The following is a 19,001-nucleotide window of genomic DNA, read 5'->3' as shown; positions in this document are numbered from 1 at the left end:
CACTCTGGAGGGCCCCCTGCGTGCTCACCTCCTGAGCACCCCTACCTCTCCCTTTGCGATGAGCCACGGTCGGCCGCCAGGCAGGCACAGGTGCAGGTGAGTGTGCTGGGGCGGGGGGCACAGGCTTCACCTCTGCTCCCCCACTCGGCCCTTTTCTCCTTTAGGACCCTTGCCCTGGTAGATTCGAGAGAACAGATGCTGTGAAAAATCTTTATATCAAGGGCAAATTTGTCCATAATTCTTAACCGAAAGGTAAATTTTATGACCACTTCCAAACATACGGAAGACAGCTCTACCCTGAATGAGGGATGCAGAAGACAGCTCCGTGCGATTATTCCAGAGTGTTCGCTTGTACTCAGGATAATTGGCCTTGTCCATTTTGTAGACATTTCCATCCTTAAGACCAGACATGCCTTTAAAAAAAAAAAAAAAACAACAACTTTTCTGTAAGCTCTACTATGGCATCTGCCCAATGACCTCTATCTAATTACAGTCCTAAAAGGCTCATCGTTGGTTCAAGTAACTCAGAAAAACCCACCAATTCATTCTCTGACTTGGTATAATGAATTGCTGTTGCATTTATGGCATATGGGCTCATTTCGCTCGGCCGCCCTCCATCTGCATACGGACTGCCCTGACCGCAAACAGGTGTGAGCGGCAGCAGGGCGACATTCCGAGTCACAGGCTGCGTGGCCTTCCCCCTTCCCTGCATGATGTGACACGGTTATAACCAGCACTGGGGTTGTGAATGGAAGGATGAGATTGGAGAATAACGGCCGGAACACAGCTCTGCACACCCTAACGCTGACCCCCCACCCCCTCCCGTGCCAGAAGGTTCCACACACTGGATTCTCAGTCACAGGCTGCAAACGTCAGGTATAACCTGACCAGCTCTGAGTAACCTGATGATCCCCGTTTGTCATTTTCAACATTTGGGAGCTGTACGCTCTACAATGCTCTGGGGATCATAGCGCTAGCTCATGTAAAATGGGAGAGATTTATAACTGGAAAAAAAAAAGGGGGGGATTCCTGAGTCTAGACACACGTGAACAGAATACAAGCGGGTATCTTAACTCTAACTCAGGTGAGTGGCTGCTGACACCGTGCAGTCTCCTGGCACGACATCAGGGCCGAGAAGCCAGGGCTGCCGGTGAGGAATGGCCTACCATTGCCACAGCCACAGGCCTTCCCTGCTGCTTCCCTGGCCTTCCCCGGCCTGCGCCAGGAGCACCCAGTCCCGCTAAGCGCGCATACGGTAACGCCAACAACAGACTCCTATTTATCCAGCACTTCCCACACACCAGACAAGGTGTTACATGTTTTGTTTTACATGTTCTGTGCTTCCAATACTCATTTAATCATGCAATAGCATGAGCAAGGTACAATTACCCCCATCTTAGTGATGCAGAAAATTTGAGCGGAGAAAAGTCAAGAAATTTACTCAAGGTCACACATCCAGAAAATGCCAGTTGACCATGTTTCATGAACAATGTGTGCCTCTGACTTTTACGGGACTATTGTCCTTCCTTTCTGAGGCAAGCAGTCTCTTTTTATCTTCCACCTGCAGCAGCTAATCCAGCCGCTATCAGGATGTATCCTAATTGCTTCTCGAGAACTGCTCCATCGCAGCCAGCGAGTAATAACCTTGATTTCCTCGGACTCATTTCCCAATGTAAGCAACAGAAGACTTAAAGTCATATAAACCAGTTCGAAGAGATTTTTTTTTTTACTTGAACATATTACTTACATGCCCAGACAAAGGAATTCTTGCCATTATCAGGGAAAAAATATATATATAAACTGTTTCATAAAGGGATGAAGTATGTTATATTATATTTGATCCTGAAATAATAATTAGTTTCCCTAAAAGCCCAAACAATGATGGTAACTAGTACGCAGTGATGCTAAGGTTCATTTTCCTTAGGAAAGTTGTTCAGTGGAGCAAGATTCATTTTCTTGAGAACGTGAATTCGCATTTAAGACACAAATAAATGAGCCACAAAATGGTCAGAGGAAGGAGATCATGGCAACGTCTCCAGGTTCACGGTGGGGAGGGGAGGGGGTTTCAAGCCACAAAATTACCGCCTGACGCTGAATGTGGTTAAAAGAAATAATTCTCTGAATATGAAGAGACACAGACTAGTGCTCTGTACATAAAAATCTAAAACGATGGTGGTCACTGAACTCGGCATTCTTCATAAAAGTTGCTCATTATTCTTGAATATTTCAATTCTGTGCTTACTCCAGTTTAAGGCAAATTTGGTTATTACCTTTAAAATCCAGAGTTGCCTTCTAGAATTGTTCATAAACATCCATTTATATGCATTACATTAAAAGTATGTGCTGTCCACTGATCATGATAAAAAGTGCCTGAGGAAACTTAAGGGAACTGGAGACATTTAGGCCAAAACCAGCCTTGATTGAGCTTTTTTTTTTTTTTTTTCACCAAGCTTCTGATTGCAATTTCGAGGCCACGGAATGCAATCCCTCCCCAGGGCCAGACCCCGTCCACATAGTCATTCTCTGAGTATTTCTAGCCACAAGGAGATAGATCTGTGATTCATTTAATGTTTCATTATCCCTAATTATCAGAAAGTTCTTCTTTCTCATTATAGAGAATCCTTGGGCAGGTCCTCGTCGTGAAGCAGAAGAGCATCAGACAACAAGTGGCAGTAATTTGTTCTCATGACAACCAGACTAAGGTTCTTACCTACGGTTTTTAAACAGGTCCTTCCCACAGTATAGACGGCAAATGTACGACCAGGGAGAGGAAGGCCGAGTATCTGAAAATCTCATACTTCGAACCCCTTTGTTTAGGTATCATGTGTACTTTATTTTTAGATTTCAGTGCCTCAACTGATGAATGGGAATTGGGCTTCGCGATGGCCACATGGGACAACTTCTGAGAGGAGAAAAGAGGATCAGAATGGGTGATAACCTTTTTTTTTTTTTTTCCCCTGGGTACCAGATTTGATATAAATGTAAGTAATGCAATATTTTGCTCAACTTCTATTTTTTAGTGTCTTAAATTTTCCATCACAATCAGAATAATTTAAATAAATGCCTTTTGTCCAAATTCGTGAAATAATACACACGAAACGTGTACAGTTCCTTACATGTCAATTAAGGTTGCTTTGAAAAACGATACGATAGCAAACCGGCCCTAAATGCCAATACAGCCTTTATTCAGATGGCATGTTTATTCTGGTTATCACAGTTCCTCAGAGACCCCCCACTGGTGGAGGATTTCCCCAACATTAACTTTATTATCTTGAATATGCTGTTTCCCCCGTGCAAATTGGGGGGGGTGGAGCACTGATGTACCTCATAGCAGTGACCAGATGTCACAGCCCAGAAATAATGCACACCCCTTCTGCTCGGGTCCCATCGGCCAGAACTAACCTCATGGAGATTGGGTGGTCGGTGAGGCAGCAGAAGCAGCAAGCTCCAGACTGGGAAGCACTCGTAAGGGCCATCACATTACCACTTGGGTGATAAATGCCCTTTACTCTCCAATCTCAACATTGCTAACACTTTCACATGTTCTCCAAGTGGCATGATTTCCTCAACCCTTCTCCTGGCTTCCTTCCAATCACTGCTCTATTTTAAAGATTTTTTTTTTTTTAACAATGGTATGTGAGCCCCTTGATTTCACAGGCAGGATTTGGGGACCGTGTTTATTCCGCAAAGGAAAAGGGATATAGCTTTCAATAGACTCTCAAAGCAGCTGTCTTGAGAAAGTTTAGGGATGGCTAGCTCATCATCTTCTTTCTAATAAAACATCCAGCTGATGCAGTGTTCTAGCAAAGGTCTGAATAGCTCTGCTCTACTACTTACTCTGGATATATTAAATTAAAAGGTTATCATAAAAGAAACAAAATTTGCATTCAATAGTTACCCTTGTGGACCAAAAAAAATATTTTAAAATTTTCTAAAGACTTTATTTATTTTATCTTATTTAAATTCAATTAATTAACATATAATGTATCAGCAGTTTCAGGTGTAGAGTTCAGTGATTCACCAGTTGCATATAACACCCAGTGCTCCTCACATCACGTGCCCTCCTTCATACCCATCACCCAGTTATCCCATCCCCCCAACTCACCTCCCCTCCAGCAACCCTGTTTGTTTCCTAGAGTTAAGAGTCTCTTATGGTTTGTCTTCCTCTCTGATTTCATCTTATTTTATTTTTCTCTCCCTTCCTCTATGTCCATTTGCTTTGTTTATGCTAAGTGAAATAAGTCAATCAGAGAAGATTTTATTTATTTGTTAGAGAGCATGTTCATGTTTGAGCCGGGAGAGGGGCTGCGACAGTCTTTGCTGAGCACAGAGCGACGTGGGGCTGAATCTAGGACCCTGAGATCGCAACCTGAGCTGAAACCAAGAGTCAGAAGCTTAGCTGACCCAGCCACCCAAGTGCCCCTGACCAAAAATAGATTTTAAAAGGAATACCACTTGCACTGCTGACAAATTTTGTCTTTTCTTAGTCAAATGGTTTAGAGTGGTTTTTGTCTGCATTGATTTTTAGACTACATGCAGAGCTATCCATTTTTGTTTTCATGGGCTCAGAACTCACATCATTTTGAAAACTGATTCTAATATAAATCATACCAGCTGACTTTCCCATCCAACTTCAAATCTTATGCATGCCATTGATTTATTCATATAAATCATCTCCACAAGCCCTGGACCAGTTCAGTGCAAAGGGTCAAACCAAAGAACACACAGGTGAAAGTTCCCTCCAGGAAGATGTCATTGCACTCACCAGCCTACTCTGGGTATTTTCCTCTTTGTATATCTGCTCCCATATGTCTTTGTCTTTGTTTAGCCTCTTAACATGCTATCGTCTCCTCTGTCCTTATGCTATTAGTAGCTCTTTCCTTTCAAATAAGTTATTTAAAAGTCCTATCCCTAAAGTCACCCTGATAGCTCTAAGATCACGGAGTTCTATTCTGATGCTGCTTTCCTTGATTTTTTTCTAACCTCCTGCAGCTAAAATACACTTTTAATATTAACACTTTTACTATAGAGTTATCACCATAAAAGATGTGAAGCAAGATACATAACCTCTCAGGAGTTGTTTTCTTTATTAAAAAAAAAAAAAGTGGGGTGCTATGATTGGCTAAATGGTCTTAAAGTTTCCCATAACTTAAGAAGTGCATGATGCTGTGACTGTTGCTAAACCTTTCCTTCCAAAGAGTTCAAGGAAACTCCTTGATGGAATCGTAGTGATTTACTCAATAAACTTAAGCCTGAAGAGGTTATGGAGTGTTATGTATTGATATCCATAATCCAGTGCAGAGCCAGGAAGATACTCCACAATACTCATAACCCCTCTGAAAACATCAGCCCGTCTCCCTGGAGGCATCAAAATGGCCCGTGTGCCAATAGTGATATCTATTTAACAGCGGCTGATGCCTCCTATAACGTTGGCTGTTGGCTGCAGAAAGGTAAGTAAATCCAAAATATTACAAGGTTAACCATGTAAAAAAAAAAAATCCTGATGTTTTAAGACTGTAGGATAAGAAAAAAAGCAGAAATGTCATATGCTTGAGTAAATTATGTTTAGGCAGGTGAATATAGCCGTGACTTATTGGCCACCCATGTGGACAGGGCTTGTCCCCACAACCACTGCCTCTGGATCAAGCCCCCGAACTGCCTATTTGGTGTCAGAGCACAAAGTGAAAATCATTTCTACCCTGCCTCATTAAAAAGCACAGGTACAGCATATAAATTGAAGGATCATGTGGCATTAAATATTTTTCAAAATATATTCTGTATTAAGGAATCATTAAGAGCTATAAATAAATATAGCTTATTCCAATCCAATAAGTAATATCTCCAGATAAAATGTGAGTTGCTCACCCAGGAAAAAATAATTGATCATTATTTTTCTTCCTCTTACCTTACCTTACACCAACACTGCTCGTAAAGATAATCTCCAAGGGACATCTGCACTTAGAGTAAATTAATTTCACTTAAAAATAAGTAAACACTGTCTTTTCATTGGTCTATTCTTAAAGAAGATTCTCATCAAGAAGCAAGTTTGAGTTTTGATTTTTGTTGTGTGTTTCTGTTTGCTTTCCATGGGTTTGCTCTGGTTGTCTCTGGTTTGGAAACCTAAGTCGACATAGGGCAAGTCAGTCATTGACCTTAACAACCAGCAAGTAAATTCTTCTTGAGACCTGCTACTTCCTTCAAAAGGAGGAGCTACTCCTTACTCATCGAGCAGAAATTTAAAAAACCTTTATCATTTTTACCAATTAATAAGTCAAAAGTGGTTTTCAAATGATAAACATTTTAATAAATAGCTATAAATGCATTGGCTTAAGGCCATTTAATCAGCAACTACTATGTTCCCAGCACTAGAATAAATTACTTAAAAATAGATGACAGGAGACATCAGAAAAATGGGGTAGTAACACATTCCAAGGGCCCGTTCCTCCAAAGAAACAACAAAAAAGAAGCAAAGACTTTCAGAATGAACTTTGTTGAAACTGTAGAAGTTACTCAAAGGTTTACAGCAATGAAGCTAACAATGAATCAAGAGAAAAGTGATTTAAACACAGTAAGAGAACACTGCTGGCATTTTAACCTGCGCAAGCCCCCACCCCTCCACAGATCTGTGATTATCTTACGGCAAAAGTCCACATTCCCTGTGTGGATTCCTGAATCCAGCAGGAGCTGAGCAAAGCTTGTTCTAAAGGAATCATACCTCTCTTTTTCAGCCCCTATCTGGGGCTCCCTGAGGCACTTTCCTTTTCTTGATCCCACCCAGAATTCTCTCCAGGTGGATAACACTGACACATGAACAGGTCACTGTCACCTGGGGAAAAGATGACAGCTGGGGCACAGGAGACACCAAAAGCCTGAGAGGAAAAGCTGTAGAGAGAAATACTCCAAATAACAGGGGTTTTGAAAAGTTCCTGTGTATAATGGGACACACATAGAAAAGCCACACATAGAAAGCCACACATAGCCAAGACACGGAGCATCAGAAAAAAAATGAGAAGACTCAAAGGGCCCTTCACCTCCTGCTGATGGTTTGGCTCAAGGTAAACAGAACAGAAAGTGATGCTAAGGCAAAGCCATAAACAACACAGCTAAACAGAGGAGCAAGTCAACACAGAGCCAATTTGCAACACTGAGAAAGTGTCTGTTTATTTAGTTTTTTCATTTGGTTCCAGGCTTTTTAGGAAACCGAGGTCTAACCAATAGCTGAGCACAAGCTAAAAGAACAGAAACTTCCAAAACCACAGGACAAAGATACAATATTAAAAAAAAATAAAAATAAATAGTGTATAAAAGTCACTAAGCAAACACACCTCTCTAACCCACAGCAAGCTACAGCAACAAACCCTGAAGAGAGAAACATCTGATGCCCAGAGTCACTGCATCATAGTATTCAAAATGTCCACTTTTCAACAAAAGGTGTCAATCACACAAAGGAAAAAGAAAATAGGGTCTGTTCACAGGAAAAGAAGATAGTGACATAAACTATCCCTGAAGAAGCACAAACACTGAAAGGAAAACACTTTAAATCAACTGTCTTAGAGCACCTGACTGGCTCAGAGAAGCATGCAACTCTTCATCTCAGGATCAACACCCAATCAATATACAAATCAACACCCAAAAACCAAATAATCCAATTAAAACATGAGCAGAAGACATGAACAGACATTTCTCCCAAGAAGACATCCAGATGGCCGAAAGATGCTCAACATCACTCATCATCAGGGAAATACAAATCAAAACCACAATGAGACATCACCTCACACCTGTCAGAATGGCTGAAATCAACAACAGGAAACAACAGTTGTTGGCAAGGATGTGGAGAAAAAGAAACCCTCGTACACTGTTGATAGGAATGCAAACTAGTGCAGTCACTGCAGAAAACAGTATGGAATTTCCTCAGAAAGTTAAAAATAGAACTACTCTCCAATCCAGCAAGTGCACTACTAGGTTTATCCAAGGAAAATGAAAACAATAATTTGAAAAAATATATGCATCCCTGTTTATTGCAGCATTATTTACAACAGCCAAGATGTGGAAGCAACCCAAGTGTCCACTTATATATAAATGAATAAAGAAGATATGGTATATATACACAATGGAATATTGCTCTGCCATAAAAAAGAATGAAATCTTATTAACTAATTGTAATAATTTCTTCACAGTATATGTAAATCAAGTCACGGTGTACACTTTAAACTTATACTGTGCTATATGTTAACTATATTTCAATAAAACTAGAGAATTGTAAAAAAAATATATATATATGATCCTACTATATGTGGCCTACAAGAGACTCACTTAGAACCAAGAACAAAAATAGGTTGAAAGTAAATGATGGAAAAATACCTTCTAAGCAAATGGTAACCGAGGGATAACTGAATAACTGGGGTAGTTATACAAAGTCTAAGGACAAAAGAGATTTAAGTACAAATTGTTACAAGGCACAAAGAAGAAATTTATATGTTGATGAAAGGGTCGATATAAAAAATATATAATAATTATAAATGGATAAGCATCTAAAGCAGAGCTCTGAAACATCTCAAGCAAAAACTGAAAGAAGAAATAGAAAGTTCTACAACAAATAGTTGGAGACTTAAATATTCTACTTCAATAATCAATTTAAAAAAACTGAATGGAAAATTGAGAAGGAAATAAAGGACTTGAACCACATCCTAAAAACTCATCTGACAGATGTATATAGAACCCTCCACGGAAAATCAGAATACAAATTCTTCACAAGTATACATGGAACATTCTCTAGAATACACCATATGTTAGACCACAAAGCAAGTCTTAATCAATTTTAAAAGAATGAAATCTTACAAGGTATTATTTTTAACCAAAATGGAATAAAACTAGAAACCAATTAAAGAAGGAAAACTGAAAATTCACAAGTAAATGCAAATTGTATAACACATGATTAAAACAATGAATGGGTAAAAGAAGAAATCAGTAGGGATGTAGAAAATACTCTGAAATGAATAAAAACAAACACAGAGCAAATCAAAACTCATGGGATGCAGCAAAAGCAGTACCAGCTAGAAATGTACAGCTGTAAACATCTACATTAGAAAATAGGGGGGATCTCAGCTCAATCACCTTAAATCACACCCTAGGAACTAGAATTAAAAGACAAAATAAACTCAAAGGTGGCAGAAGGAAGGATATAATAACAGAGCAAAGATAAATGAAATAGAGATTAGAAAAACAGTAGGGAAAAACCAACAAAACCAAAACTCAGGTATTTGAAAAGATCAACAAAATGGACAAATATTTAACTAGACTGATGAAGAAAGACAGGAGACTCAAATTACTAGAATCAGAAGTGAAAGTAGGAAATGTTTATTGACCTTATAGAAATTTTTTAAAATTATGGAATAATACTATGAATAATTATTGTATGCCAACACATTGGATAATCTAGAAAATCTGGATAAACTCCTAGAAACACACAAACTACCAGAATGACTCAAGAAGAAAAAAATCTGAAGAGACTTATAACAAGTAAAATGATTGATTATTAATCCAAGAAATGGCCAGGACCAGGCGGTTTCACTAAACTACCAAACATTGGAAAAAGAATTAACACCACACCACTCCTCAAACTGTTCCAAAAAACTAGAAAAGGGGAGAAGACTTATTTACCCTTCTAAGCAGCCAGCATTACCATGATACCAAAACTAGACAAAAATACCACAAGGAGGGATCCCTGGGTGGCTCAGCAGTTTAGCGCCTGCCTTTGGCCCGGAGCGGGATCCTGGAGTCCCGGGATCAAGTCCTGCATCGGGCTCCCTGCATGGAGCCTGCTTCTCCATCTGCCTGTGTCGCTGCCTCTCTCTCTCTCTCTCTCTCTCTCTATGTCTATCATGAATAAATAAAATAAAAATCTTAAAAATAAAAAATACCACAAGGAAAGGAATCTACACTCTAACATCCCTTATAAATATCGATGCACATATCTTCAACAAAATACTAGCAAACCAAATCCAGCAGCATATGACCAAGTGGGGTTTATCCCAAGAATCCAAGAGAAGTAATCAATTTAACACACCACAGAAACAGAGTACAGGAAAAAAATCATGACACGATTATTTCAATGGGCACAGAAAAGGCATTTGACAAACTCTGACACCCTTACATGATAAAAATACTCAGTAAACTGGGATTAAAAGGAAACTTCCTTAATGTAATAAAGGGGGTTTATGAAAAAACCAACAACTTACATAATACTCAAGGATTAAAGACTGGATATTCTACTCTGAAGATCAGGAACAAGACAAAGATGTTTGCTTTCTCCCTTTTTATCCAACATCGTGCTAGAGGGCCTAGCCAGAACAATTAGGAAAGAAGATAAATGAAAGTCATCCAACCAGTGAAGTTAGAACCGAAACTCTATTCACAGATAATATAGTATGTAAAGAATTCCTAAAGAATAAAAACCCCACACAAACCATTAAAGCTAACACATAAATTTAGTAGTGTTGCAGGATATAAGATGGACACAAAAAATCAGTCCTATTTCCATATGCCATCGATGAAAAATGACATTAAGAACAACTTAAAGTAGCATCAAAAATATAAAATGTTTGAAAACATATTTGACAAAGGAGGTATAAGTTTATACATTGGAAACTATAAAACATTGCTGAAAGATACTAAGAAGATTCAAATAAAGACTTTCTGTGTTCATGAATTAGCAAGTCATACATTGTTAAGATGGCAATATTCCTCGAAGTGATCTACAGATTCAGTCCAACCTCTATCAAAATCCTTTACCATTTTTCTGCAGAAACAGAAAAGCCAATCCTAAAGTTCATATGGAACAGCAAGAGATTTCAAATAGTTAAAACAACCTTGTTAAAGAACAACAAAGTGGGAGTCCTCACGCTTTTTGACTTCAAAACCGACTATAAATTCTTCAAAACTCTGTGATACCAGGATAAGGTTATATACATATAGACCAACAGCATAGTACTGAGTGTAAAAATAAACCCAAAAATCTATGGCCAATCTGACAAATGTGCCAAGACCATTCAGGTGGGAAAGAATAATGTCTTCAACAAATGCTGTTGGAAAAACTGGATACTCACATCCAAATAAATGAGGTTGGGCCTTTACCTTACATTATATTATATGCAAGTACTAACTCAAAAGAGATCAAAACCTACATGTAGGAGCTCAGATTGTAATATATTCAGAAAAAAACATGAGCATGTTTTCATGATATTCCACTTGGCAATGGATCCTTGGAAGTGACACCAAAAGCATAAGCCATAATAAGAGAGAAAATAAAATGGAATTCGTCAAGATTAAAACCTTCTGTGCATTGGAGGATACTATTAAGCAAGAGGGGAACAACCGACAAAATGGGAGAAAATATTTGCAAGTCATATCTCTGATAAAAATCTGGGTTCTAGAATAAAGAACTATTACAACTCAACAACACAAACACTATACTTACAAATAGGCAAAACAAATAGATATTTTCCCAAAAGAAGACATACAAATTGCCAAGATGCACCTTAAAAGAAGTTAAAATGTATTCGTTATGAGGGAAATGCAAGCCAAATTGACAATATCATGTCACTTGACACCCACTAGAAAAAACTAGAATTTTTTAAAAGGCAGGGGATAGATATTAGTATTGGCCAGGAGATGGAGAATTTGGAACTCTCATACATTGTTCGTAAAAACGCAAAATGGAGCATCTGTTGTAGAAGACAGTGATTTGATTTCTCTAGAAGTTTAAGACATGACTCAGCAATTCCATTCCTTGTAATTCTTTCCCAAAAGAATTAAAAACAAGTATTCAAACGAATACTTGTACAGAGTACTCACAGAAAAGTAGCCGAAACAATCACTGTTCACAACAGACAAATACAACCCAAATCCATCAAAGGGTTAACAGATGAGCAAAATTTATCATGTTCATAAATGGAATAGACTGTGTTAAATGAACTGTTCAAAGTAGGTGGAACCAGTGAGGCCAGAAGCAGACTGGTGGTCGCCAGGAATTGGGAGAAGGGGTCGGGGGGTGGGGTGTATTTCCTGGGTACAGGATTTCTCCTGGGGGCAATGAAATTGCTTTGGAACCAGACAGAAGTCACAGTTCTCAACATGGTGAATGCACTGAATGCCATCAAGCTGCACAGTTTTAAAGTGGTTGATTTTATTTTTTATTTATTTATTTTTTTAAAGTGGTTGATTTTATATGTGAATTTTACCTCAATAAAAAAAAATGTATATGATATAACATTGAGCTGTTCAAAGTATGTTAGGAGCAGACTGACATATGTAATAATATAATTGGCAACCAATATAAAAAATACATACTTTAAATATACCGAAATCAACAAATCTTTGTACTGTTTGAAAAAGAGGAAGAACAACCAGAGCTAAGGTTTATACTGAATGTGTTTATGAAAAAAGTAGGTATTGACCTTTTATGATTAGCTCATGAGAGATGATGCTGTGGTTAAAATATAATAACATTGTCAGTGGCTTACAATGACAGTATTTCTTACTCACATATATGTCAGCTGATGGTAGACTTCAAGTTGACTCCATGAAATTTTTATTCCAGGAATGAGGCTAACGGGGCCACTTCTATCTCTATGTCTTGGCAGAGGGAAAAGAGAAATGGAGGAGCCAATCCTAGGCTTTTAAACTTCTGCTCGGTGTGGCATATATCACTGCCACTCACGTCCCTCCAACCAAAGCAAATAATTCAGCCAAGAGTGATGGCCCTGGGGCCGGGGGTTTACTCTCCTTCTGGGAGAAGTGCTGCGAAACCGTCACTGAGGATGGGTAATCCTATCACAGGGACACATAATACCTGGAAATTACATGTAATCCATCATTTTAAAGGATAAACTATAGGAACCAAAACGAAAAATCCCTGATAGTGTAGGCAACAGGTATCTGTAGGTCCAAGGACTTCAACTCTTTTTCCAGTCTGATAGATATTCCCAAATTGTCCTATAAAAATGGTGTAATAATTAACCTTCCTACCAGAAACGCATGCAAGCATTATCAAACTTGTTAAGTGTTAAGTGTTGCCACTCTGGTTGGTAGAAAAAAAAACACTTTATTATTCTTTTTTTTTTTTATTAAACTTTTTTTTTAAGATTTATTTATTTATTTTATGATAGACCTAGAGAGAGAGAGAGACAGAGGCAGAGACACAGGAAGAGGGAGAAGCAGGCTCCATGCTGGGAGCCTGACGTGGGACTCAACCCCGGGACTCCAGGATCGCGCCCTGGGCCAAAGGCAGGTGCTAAACCAAGAGCCACCCAGGGATCCCCACACTTTATTATTCTCATGTGTCTTTGATTTATGAGAAAAGAAGAGCATTTTATGTATATTTGCCATTTATTTTTTTCCTAATCTACGTATCGCCTGTTTAGATAATTTAAGAACAGTTAAGTTTTGGTCGGAGCAGAAAACTGAGCCAAACTGTTAACAATTCTTTGCTATCTGACAAAAGCCAGATTTGAGGCTTAGCCAGTGTGGTAAAGGCCAGGAGGTAAGTAAAGAAAAAAAAAAAAAAAAAAAAGATCCTGGACCTGGGGCTTATGTTTGACACAGCAAGTGCCAGAATTTAGTCTGTCTCTTTTAATTAAAGTATGTTTAAGGACCATCCCAGCAAAGACTTAGCTTATCAGATATGGAAGCGTTCACTGTGGATGAAAGCCTACGTTCTACAGATCGTTTACTATGACCCATGGACCCACAGTACTGCTGCTGACCCTGGAGAGGAGGTGAAGGTCTCCTGGCATTGGACTGGCATGCCACGCGTCTCTAATGTCGGAGAAAATGCAAACTACTCTGCAGGGCGCTTCCCAGCATGCCTCCGTAACGTTCTCTCTGCTGCATTTCCCTAGTTGCATTCTACAGAATATTAACTTCGGTAGATGTTGCAGAGAAACAGCATGTGGCCAAGAAGTCTGTGAACGACTATCTACACTGGATCCCGTCCTCAGACAAAGACTCGCTGGCTGTGCAAGCTGGGCGAGGTCAGCACCTCTCTGGGCTCACTTTCCTAGTGTTGACAGTGAGGGTAATATTGACCCCCCACGTTGTTGTATTAAACCAGATAATCCAGGCCCAGCCCTTAGAATAGTACCTGATACACAGGAGTTACTTGATAAATGTTGGTTCTTATTTTCCTCGTTACACCAGCATTTCAAGGCTCTGAAAAGCCCTGCGGTGAAGCAATCCATTCGGTTTTAGTTCAGCCAGTTTTCTTCAAATAATCTGACAGCAAACAATTATTTGTTCACCCGATGGCTTGCACTTTGGGAACCACTATGCATTTTACCTTTTACCTAGTGCCAGACCCAGTCAATGGGACGGAGGAGGGAACAGGGTAGGGGAATGGGCACGTTTCAGGGTGCTAAGAGTGTCAGGCTGTTGCCAGGTTTTCCAAGTGTTGGCCTGGAAAACCAGTGACCCCTGTACTGGATCTCAGCACAAACCCTTAATTCAGCCTGTCCAAATGCAACGTCAAACAGTCTCGTCATCTATGTCGGGATTAATAAAACCATTTCTTAGCTTCTGTTTTCCTCTTCTTATACCTAAGCAGATACTCTTTGCCCACTGTCGAATAACAAACCTGCTAGAAGATTTCAAGGAAAAGATTTCAAGTCAACTCTTTGTCTCGTTATGCTCTTCACAATGAATAAGGCATAGATTTCTATCCCCTAAGAGTAGAATCCAACTTCCTTGTATTTAGAATCAAGGGTAGGATTAAATCTAACATATATTTACTATTAATAAACCACTTTGTGGGAATTCTTGTGTAAGACACAGAACTGCCCTCCAGGTGCTACGACTGATATGACTTACCAGGGTTGGTTTAATGGAAAGTAAGCAAGGTCTGTCCTAGCCGGGGGCGGGGGGAAAGCATCCAGAAACCCTCAGAAGGAGCAGCCTATGAAAATCTTGTGCTTTCTACCTGGTAAAGCCAACGTGATACATAAAAGCTTTCCCAGCTCTCACCCAAACACATCATTAGGTACGTGGCCTTTTGGGGCAACCCTGTTACCCAGAGCAGATGAACAAGAAACTTGTGTTTCATATTTCATCCGAGAACACAAGAAATGTAAATTAGTTTGGTAAAGGATTTTAATCCAGTTATTACAAAAACAGCTGGCAAATGCATTTTGGATCTGAATATTGACTAGTAAACGCAGGTTCAAGCCACATGAAGCGCTGTTTACAGCCCAGGAATCGCTCAACGGCTCTCGCTATTCCTCAAATACAGATACGCTGCTTAGAACGCTCATGATTGTCTTCTTCAAAACCATGAGCTGGACTGGTATCAGCCTGAAGGGAGAAAACGTGCTCAGCTTGGATGGTTCAGAAATTACGCTTGCTTCTGGTGTTTGGAGTATTCATGGAAAAGGCCATGCCTTCCGCAGAGGGCACACGTCCTGTCGTCTCTGCTCCCCTGATGCTGGGGATGCTGTTTCCCCGCTGGTGCTCGGCCCTTTCCAGGGCCCCCACTGGGTGCTGCACAGACCCCCTGCACCTGCTGCCACACAGCTCTGTTCCTCCACCACCCTCCACTGCCCCACCATCCCTACCGTTCTGATTACCCAGGACTCCCAGAATGGTCTTCCTGAAGTACAACAAACTACTTTAAAACCCTTCGTGTTGCCCCATTACTTTCTGGGTGGAGTTCTAACTGCCCATCCGGCCTGCATGGTATTTAGGGCCCACTCAGCAACCCACTTCCCACTCCTGGCCTCATCTCTGTGCCTCCTCCAGCATTCTCTTTCCGTGCGTTTTTGCTTCTCTGGACCATTCTTCCTCTCGCTTCTTGCTGTGGCCAGTCCCCACCCACCCTCAAAGTTCTGCTAAGACCAGCACGCCCCCCCCCCCGAAGGATCTCTCATGCACACTTGTGCACACGCACACACACACACACAGTCATTCTGTGCCCCTTCAGGCCTGTACCCACGTGATCCTGGCAGTTAAGAGTGCACGCTGCAATCGCCTTCCTCTCCTCCTCCCTCCCAGAGAGTCGGCTCCTACACACTGGAGACCAAGTCCTGTGAGCCCTAAGCCCTGGCACCAATTGGGGCAGTAATGGTTTCCTATGGAAAGTGATAAATTCCATCCTGGATACCGACTCAGCATTTGCTGATCACTTTTGTGACCAATGTGATGTACACTCCTAAAAAGTAACAGAATAGAAATAAATAATAAGCGACGGGTAAGAAATAAAGTAGCCTTGGCGTGAATAAGCCTTTCTTCCCGTTAAACTCTGCAGCTAGACAGCCCTGCAGACAGCTACCAAAATAGGCAGCATTCCTGTGCACGACACACCGAAGTAGCACAAACCATAAACTACGCCTCGCCTCTCCCATTAGAACCTTCTAAGCAGTGGGCAGTGCATCCGCTGTGGTCACACAAACAGGACACGTGCTTCTTCGTCCACAACGGCCTCCCGAATCCCCCAGGGATACTGGCAAGCTGGATGGGCTTCTCTTGTCTCCATGGTAAACTAAGTCACACCGTTGAGAACAGTTTCAGAGATCCACCCCCCAACTGCACTCCAGGTCTCGTCTTGCAGAAGTCCTGTTACTTCATTTTTTTCCTTTGAGGAAGTGGCCATCACACTAAATTTCACTGTGGTGGGTGTGTTGTTGGAGGGGACAATGGAAAAAAAAACAAACAAAAACAAAACCTCACGGTGGTGGTATTGTTGTCCATTAGAGAAAAGAGGTAGCGTATGGCTCACGTCAAAAAAATCAGCAATTAATCTATTCCTGCATGGAGGACTGGAGGAGCAAAACTAAACACAGAAATAAAAATCATAATCGCCACCAGAACCAATAAAAGACACCGCAAAAGGAGACTGGTGTTGGTGGTAGGTGTGGGTAGAGGCGGAAGTGTCAGTGCTCACTAAAAGCTGAGCTCCCTTGAGCATGTGCATCTTTTCTTCTGTGTCATTTAACCCAAAGGCCCGGAAAATTCCTGGCACACAGCCAGCAGTCTAAAGATCTTTCATTTTTAAATCAATGCGTGAACAAATGAGAATATGATTTTATTCAGTAACTAAAACTTAGACTGGATAATAAAAGAGAAATAGAGAACATGTATTTTTATAGGAGATATTAAGTTTTGCTAAGGAGAAACAATGGGTCTGATGGAGCCCTCAATGTTACCCCTTTGGTAAGGTGACTGACCACCTAAGACTACTGGTTATTATTATTATTATTATTATTATTATTATTATTATTATTATCATTCATGACAAGCTGAATCTTCCCTTCTTCTCTGGAAACGCCTTTCACCTGGAAGCCATAAGGAGGAGACACTGTCCAGGAGTCTCATCATCTCCTTTCCCAGATCCCGGCGGAGATCAGAACCATGGCCCTCCCCGTGCTAAGGGCTGACTGGGGCCCCAGAGCACCCTCCCCAAAGCCCAACCACAGTAGGAAGGGAAGGGCCACGAGAAGAGAACAGAGTCCTGTGTCCCCGGGCGCCCAGACCCTCAGAACATCACACAGCCCTCACGTACCCGTGTGCACATTGGAGCAGCAGCGTTTTCAAAGCACAAGGGTGTGGACAGAAATGGTCTTAGATTTGCATCTGGGGATTTACAGATACAGACGCAGTGAAAAGCCAAGACACCTGCACCCCAATGGTTCACAGCAGCAACGTCCACAGTAGACAAACTGTGGGAGGAGCCTCGATGTCCTTCTACAGATGACTGGATAAAGAAGATGTGGTCTATGTATACAAGGGAATATTCCTCAGCCATTAGAAACGACAAATACCCACCATTTGCTTCGACGTGGATGGAACTGGAGGGTATGATGCTGAGAGAAGTGAGTCAATCGGAGAAGGAAGATCATCATATGGTCTCACTCATACGGGGAATATAAGAAATAGTGAAAGGGACCATAAGGGAAAGGAGGGGAACTGAGTGGGGAAAAAATTAGAGAGGGAGACAAACCATGAGAGGATCCCTAACTCTGGGAAACAAAGGGTTGCAGAAGGGGAGGTGACGGGGTGACGGCCCTGAGGAGGGCACTTCATGGGATGAGCACTGGGTGTTGTACTATATGTTGGCGAATCAAACTTCAATGAAAACAAATGTAAAAAAAAAAAAAGGTAAAAAAATAAAATAAAATAAAATAATAAAATAAAATAAAATAATAAAATAAATAAAATAAAATAAAATAAAATAAAATAAATAAAATAAATAAAATAAAACAAATTAAAACAAAATAAAACAAAATAAAGTAAAATAAAATAAAATAAAATAAAATAAAATAAAATAAAATAAAATAAAATAAAATAAAGATTTTCACCGAAGTATACAGTGGGCCAGCTGCGGAGCCTCACAGAGGCTATGTAAACCTCCCCAGTCGCAGGACTCATGCGGACAAACGGGGGACGGCTAACACCTGCCCCATCGTAGACAGGAGGCTCTATTTATATAAATAGCAGGGACTCTTTTAGTACAGCAATCCTGGCACTAAATAAGTGTCTTTTAACTAATGGCTAAAGCTGTTATTTAAATGATCTCAAATCTCTTGCAGAAGAAAGGCAGTGATAAAGCAAAGATACGGCCACCTTTATGAGTTTGCTAATGCCCTGTAACAAATAACTCTGTGTGTGCGCGTCTAGGCCAAATCTCCCCTTTTTATAAAGACGTCAGTCATATCGGATTAGAGGCCTCCTCTAGTAAAACCCCATCTTCACTAATTACATCTGCAACAACCCTACTTCCAAATGAAGCCCCATTTCCCACTAATCTGAATCAGCGGCACTCCGTCATGCGATTCCCGCTTCCTCCAGAGAGACTGCTGGAGGCGGTGTGTCATCCATCCGGAGAAAAGGAGAATGGAATACTTATTACAATAATAGTCGCTCCGAGGGGATCCCTGGGTGGCTCAGCGGTTTGACTCCTGCCTTTGGCCCAGGGCGCGATCCTGGGGACTCGGGATCGAGTCCCACATCGGGCTCCT

The 19,001-nt window shown here is 40.7% G+C and overlaps 1 long non-coding RNA gene across 2 annotated transcripts in view; it reads left to right on the top strand.

Annotated features, from left to right (window-relative positions):
* The window catches only part of LOC144299343 (uncharacterized), a 209,112-nt gene that overhangs the window by 57,171 nt on the left and 132,940 nt on the right, over positions 1–19,001 (top strand). Inside the window, exon 4 of one of the 2 annotated variants that reach the window (XR_013366053.1) lies at positions 13,167–13,186. The exons of the other annotated variant lie outside the window; for it this stretch is intronic. This is a non-coding gene — a long non-coding RNA (uncharacterized LOC144299343). Of the gene's footprint in view, positions 1–13,166; positions 13,187–19,001 lie in introns of those variants that run through there. 2 annotated transcript variants of the gene reach the window in all.

Source organism: Canis aureus, chromosome 27 (genome assembly GCF_053574225.1).
Source record: "Canis aureus isolate CA01 chromosome 27, VMU_Caureus_v.1.0, whole genome shotgun sequence".
NCBI classification, from domain to species: domain Eukaryota; kingdom Metazoa; phylum Chordata; class Mammalia; order Carnivora; family Canidae; genus Canis; species Canis aureus.
This window is presented reverse-complemented; position numbering and strand designations above follow the sequence as displayed.